Here is a 6,682-nt window from a genome sequence, read left to right as displayed (position 1 = left end):
AACCAAATCATAAAATCATGTAATATGAGGAGCGGTACGATCACGCCTTTTCCTTGCCACGATCTCCTGATGTACCTGAAACAATAAACTGAAACTGTAAGCCCAAAAGCTTAGTGAGTTACCCCAAAATACCCATACACACATAACCATACACATACAACAATGAACAACATATTATGGGCCCAATCAACCATCCGGTTGGAATACCCCTAGCCCTCAACCTTCGGGTTGGAATGCCAACATACTATGAGTCCAATCATCCTACCAGGATGGAACACTCTCGGTCCACAACCATAGGTTTGGAATGCCCGGACATCTACACATACAAAAGCAACTACTATGGGTCCAATCATCCCTTAGGATGGAATACCCCAGGCCCTCAACCATCGGGTTGGAATGCCAACCTCTTATGAGTCCAGTCATCCTACTGGGATGGAATACTCCTGGCCCACAACCATCAGGTTGGAATGCCCTACCTACTATGAGTCTAATCATCCTACTAGGATGGAATACTGCTAGCCCAAAACCATCGGGTTGGAATACCTTACCTACTATGAGTCCAATCATCCTACCGGGATGGAATACTCCTGGCCCACAACCATCGGGTTGGAATGCCTTACCTACTATGAGTCCAATCATCCTACTAGGATGGTATACTCCTAGCCCACAACCATCAGGTTGGAATGCCTACACACTAACAAACATGTGCACCTATCAGATAATCACATAACAATCTGCAGAAACAACATACTTGGGCCCTATCATCCTACTGGGATGGAATATCCTCTACTACTTCTCAAACATGTACACATATAACAGGTAATATCCTACCAGCATTTAGACAGTCATACCAACTATAGGTCACTAAGCATAGCCACATCCAATCTACCAGGATTCTGACCTAAAAAATCAATACTAGCACATAATCATCCTTTCTACCAAAATACCAACTAACATATCATATCAGTAACTATCTCAAATAAAAATCAAAGGGCCGGCCTTGGTGCCTTAGACCCTTGAGTATAGTGAGGATAACTCACCTTGCAACTGCCGAACCAAACCACAAAAGCACAATCCCGAAGCACTATCCCAGACTCCAACACCTAAAAAATGTGCCTAAACTGAAGTTGATTCTGGATCTATATGAGTCCCTTGATGCTATATACTTGATCTACAAGCCTCGTTTGCTAGAATCTCCTTCGGAAGCTTCCAAGCTCATTCCAAAGGCTCACACACGATTTTAGGGTTTTTCTGACTCTCAAGGGGTAACAAGGAGGCTAAGGTGAGGACTTAAGGTCCTTTAAATAGGGTGCAAACCCTAAGATTAGGGTTTTCTCTTCCCATCACCAACTCGTCGAGTTGGTCACTTAACTCGTGACCAGAACCCACTCCGACTCGACGAGTAATCGCACCTACTCGTCGAGTAGCTTCCTCAATTTACACTTTAAACCCTTAAATCATATTTCTGAAGTTTAGGATGTTACACTTGCTTACATACTACTCCAAAAGATATACGCTCAACCTCACAATGTTTGCTATTTTGAAATAGGCTTACATAAACTAGCTTAAGAAATAAAGAAGGAGGGGGGGGGGTATATGTGCATATGTATAGGTAAGTAAGGAAAACCCTAATTTTGATGGTCGGGGTTATTCATAATTAGCCCGTGAAGGGGATGACCTAATTATCAATCAATAATGGGACGCCAAGCAGTTGCTTCTAGAACCTTTAGCCTTGAGGGTGTGTATGGTCATTTGTCTTGCACGTATGAGAGTGACTAGCTTGCCCTAGTGCATCTATAGGGGTACACTTAGCTACTTGGAGTGCACCTTGCTTCTAAGATGGCATACCCTACTTCCAAGGGGTACATCGAGTTCCAAGAGGAGCATCTTGATCAAGGTAGAGAGCATCCTGATGACCAGTAGTGCATATGGCATAGGGTGGTAACTAATGATCGATGAGCGCATCTGGATGCCCCAACACATCCTCTAAATTCTCGGACGCTTTTTGGATTTAACATTATCTCACCAAGAGAAATTTCTCATACTAAGAGAACCTTGTCAGACCAATATCATATTTTGCCCACCATGAACACATTTACTCTCTAAGGGCATCTTTTCTGACCATGAGAACCTTTATTCACTAAGAGTACTTTCTCTCAAGTCATTACACCCTAACAACACAAAGTTCATGTTGCTTCTTCTAAAATTATAAAGAATAAAAACACATAATTTTTTTAAGAAAAATTATATAAATGAAAATATGTTATAGTTCAAAACAAAATTAGTTATCCTTCTTTAAACGTTGTAAGTTGATTTGTATTTATTGATTTATGGTTTGGAAATAGTCTCGATAAATTAATGGTTGTCAACGTGGGACTAGCCGACTTGTTAAAAGTTTTGTCTTTTAGGTTGGAGTTCTCGAATTTTATTCATGACTTTAAGGGTTTCGTGATATTAACTGATAACCATTTAACTCCGTCGTTCAAATAAATAAATAAATGAACGCTACCGTAAAAGTGTCTCGCAAACTCTATTTCCAAATTAAGATATATATGTAACAACCAAAAACTTTAATTTTATATTTTAAACAAATTGAAAACTTTATCACACTCCTAACTCATTTTTCCAAATAGTTTATAATATACATAGCAACTGAATAATATTTGAACAAATTTAGTGACAATTACCCATTTACATGACATGATTTTAGGGTCATAATGAAGATTAAATCAGTAGTCATTATGTATGACGAACTGGATAATATGAAATAAACAATCGCTTTTGATATAAAATAATTCTACAAGTCATTATTAAAAAATTTAAAATTTTGTTCATTATAAAACAAGTACAATTAGTTGCGCAAATACGCAACTCCAATATGAATACACATTGTGTGATTGGCCAACCAAATACTTCTACTCCATCTAAATTATAATTTTGGTGAATTTTCTTTTCCAATTATATAAAATATAATAAACAATAAGCATGTTTGGTCATCAAACCAGCTTTCTATAAACTACGCAAAGCAAAGCAAAGCAATATATATATATATATATATATATATATATATATATATATATATATATATATATATATATATATATATATATATATATATATATATATATATATATATATATATATATATATATATATATAAAAGAGAGAGATTAAAAAAAAATAGAGGTCTTGAGATTCAACCTTAGCCATATATTTCTCATTTGACGTTCTAATACTTAAGCGTACCGGCATCACCAGAGTATGTCTAATCATAAATGATTATATGACAGAGAGGTGTTATCATATAGGATTATACATGTTTATACATATATGTCTATTTTCAGATGAAGTAATCATAAATGATTATATTAGGTGGTGGTGATAGAGGTGGTGGTGACAGAGGTGACAGTGATACAAGTAACGAAAATGGCGAGGTCAACTGGTGTCACAGATGGTAGTAGTGGTGGTGGCGGTAGCGGTTATGGTGGTAGGGATGGTGGCGGAGGAGAAATGAATGGACGACATTGTATAATCATTTATCATTATACCAACCTACAACGCCAGTACGACGGAGGGTTAGAGCGGCAGATGTGAAATACGTAGCTGAGGTTGAATCTCAAAATCTTTATTTTATTTTTAATCTCAACGAATATATATATATATATATATATATATATATATATATATATATATATATATATATATATATATATATATATATTCATGTTCATTTGAAACCATTCTAATTTTGTGAGATCGTGAGACCAAATCTAAAAATAATTTTAAAATGCAAAATAAATGGAAAAATCCAAAAATTCTTTTTTTAAATATTATTTTTGGAACTTGAATTAACTAAAAAAATAAAAAAAAATAAAAAAAACTCCGTTTTTTTTTTTTGAAAAATACGTGAAATATTCTAAATAGAATATTACACTGACATATTCTAAAAAATAATTTTAAAATGCAAAATAAATGGAAAAATCTAAAAATTCTTTTTTTAAATATTATTTTCGGAACTTGAATTAACTAAAAATAATAAAAAAAAAATTCTATTTTTTTTTAAAATACGTGAAATATATATTCTAAATAGAATATTACACTGTACATATTCTAAAACTAATTTTAAAATGCAAAATAAATGGAAAAATCAAAAAATTCTTTTTTTTAAATATTATTTCGGAACATGAGTTAACTAAAAAAAATAAAAAAAATAAAAAAATGCGTCTCACGGTCTCACAAAATATAGGTGGTCTCAAATGAACCTAACCCTATATATATATATATATATATATATATATATATATATATATATATATATATATATATATATATATATATATATATATATATATATATATATATATATATATTCGTTGAGATTAAAAATAAAATAAAGATTTTGAGATTCAACCTCAGCCACGTATTTCACATTTGCCGCTCTAACCCTCCGTCGTACTGGCCACAAAATAATTAATTATGATCCTTGTAACAAAAATAATTAAATAATTATCCTTGTACAAAAAATATGATCCTTGTACAACTGTCCACTTGAGGGATCCTTGTACAACTGTCCACAAAATAATTAAATATGATCATTGTGCAGCTGTCCACTTTGAGGGACAAAGTGGACAGCTGCACAATGATCATATTTAATTATTTTGTGGCCTTTTAAACGATATCCATTAATAGCTTAAAGCGTAAACATTATATACATAATTAAACTATGTATATAATGTGTACGCTATAAGCTATTAATGGATATCGTCTAAAATTGGAATATATTTACAACAATAAAAATTTAGTGTGTAATATGTAGTAAATGAAAGATAAAAGATAGATGGAATATTTTAGCAACAATTAAAATTTATTGTGTAACAGCAAACAACAATGTGAAATAGCTAGTGGTTATAAATCGATAGATGATGAGAGTTGATCCGTACATAACAATTTTTTTCCATACACAACAATTGGTGTTTTAAAATGTTGTATTGTACAATTATATAATGCATGAATTGTTGTGTATAATAAAAAACTGTTGTGTACGAATCACTTCCTATAGATGATGTCTAAAAAAGAAATAATTTAGCAAGAATTAATATTTATTGTGAATTATGTGCCAAATGAAAGATATATGCGAAGATACCACTAAAGTTGGGAAGTGTAGTTGTCGCATGTCATGTTAACTGCTCTTTGTGTCACAAAAAAAAAAAAAAATAAATAAATAAATTACATGAATGGTCCTTATGGTTTGGGGTAATTTGCACGCTTGATCCCTAACTAATTTTTTTAAATCGGAAGATCCCTACTGTTTGTTTTTGTTATGCGTTTGGTCCCTACTATTTATTTTTGTTACACGTTTGATTCTTATCTTTCCTAAAAATACTATTAGTTAAATAAGAAAAAATAGTGAGATAAGTAAGGTAAGGTGAGTGGGTGGGATTAAAGGTGTGTTTCTTTAAATAAATAAAAAAATCAAGCGAAAAATAGTCTTTTTAGGTAAGATAGGGACCAAACATGTAACAAAAACAAACAGTAGGGACTTTCCGAGTTAAAAAAATAAGTTAGGGACCAAACGCGCAAATTACCCTAAAGCATAGGGACCACGTATATGTAGCTCTCTATGGGTCAAAGCTGTCAATGGAGATGCTATTGAAGAAAAGCCTTGGATAAATCGTCGGTAATATCCAGCTAATCCTAGAAAGCTCCGAATCTCTGTGGGACTTTTTGGTCATTCCTACTTCATTACAGCTTCGATCTTTGCTGGGACAACCATTATTACTTTTTGGTTAACCACGTAACCCAAGAACTGGACTTCGTGAATCCAAAAATCACACTTGGAGAACTTAGCGTAAAGCTTCTCCTTCTTTAACACTTCCAACACTTCCCGTAGATGCTTGCCATGCTCCTCTTGGCTCTTCGAGTAGATCAGAATGTCGTCGATGAACACTATCACGGATTTATCGAGGAATGGTTTACAAACCCTATTCATCAAATCCATGAATGCTACAGGATCATTGGTTAGTCCAAATGACATAACCAAGAACTCATAGTGTCCATATCGAGTTCTGAATGCAGTCTTCTCAATATCATGCTCTCTCACTTTCAGCTGATGATATCCTGACCTAAGATCGATCTTTGAAAAGTAGCTCGAACCTTGCAGCTGATCGAATAGGTCGTCAATCCTCAGCAATGGATACTTATTCTTCACCTTTGCCTTATACAGCTCTCAGTAATCTATACATATTCACATTCTTCTATCCTTTTTCTTCATGAATAACACCAAAGCTCCCCAGGGTGATGAACTAGGTCGACTGAAACCGGTGTCCAACAGCTCCTGAAGTTGCGTCATAAGCTCCTTCATCTCCATCGGTGCTAATCGGTATGGTTCTTTTGCTATTGGTGTCGTCCCTGGTAACAACTCTATTCGGAACTCTACTTGTCTATCAGGTGGTAATCCGGGAAGATCTTCGGGAAAAACATCCGGAAAATCACACACGACTGGTATATTTTGCACCTCCTTCTTTTCCTTCTTAGCATTGATTACGAATGCCAACTATGATGCACCTCCCTTGGACAAACATTTTCTGGCTTTCATTAGGGAGATGATTCCAGAATTTACTCGGCGTTTGTCCCTGTAAACCATAAATGACTCTTTTCCGGGTGGGTTCACCCTTACTATCTT

The sequence above is a fragment of the Lactuca saligna genome, chromosome 5, assembly GCF_052625555.1.
Source record: "Lactuca saligna cultivar CGN05327 chromosome 5, ASM5262555v1, whole genome shotgun sequence".
Lineage (NCBI taxonomy): Eukaryota > Viridiplantae > Streptophyta > Magnoliopsida > Asterales > Asteraceae > Lactuca > Lactuca saligna.
The sequence above is the reverse complement of the archived record's forward strand: the minus strand, read 5'-3'. Positions refer to the sequence as shown.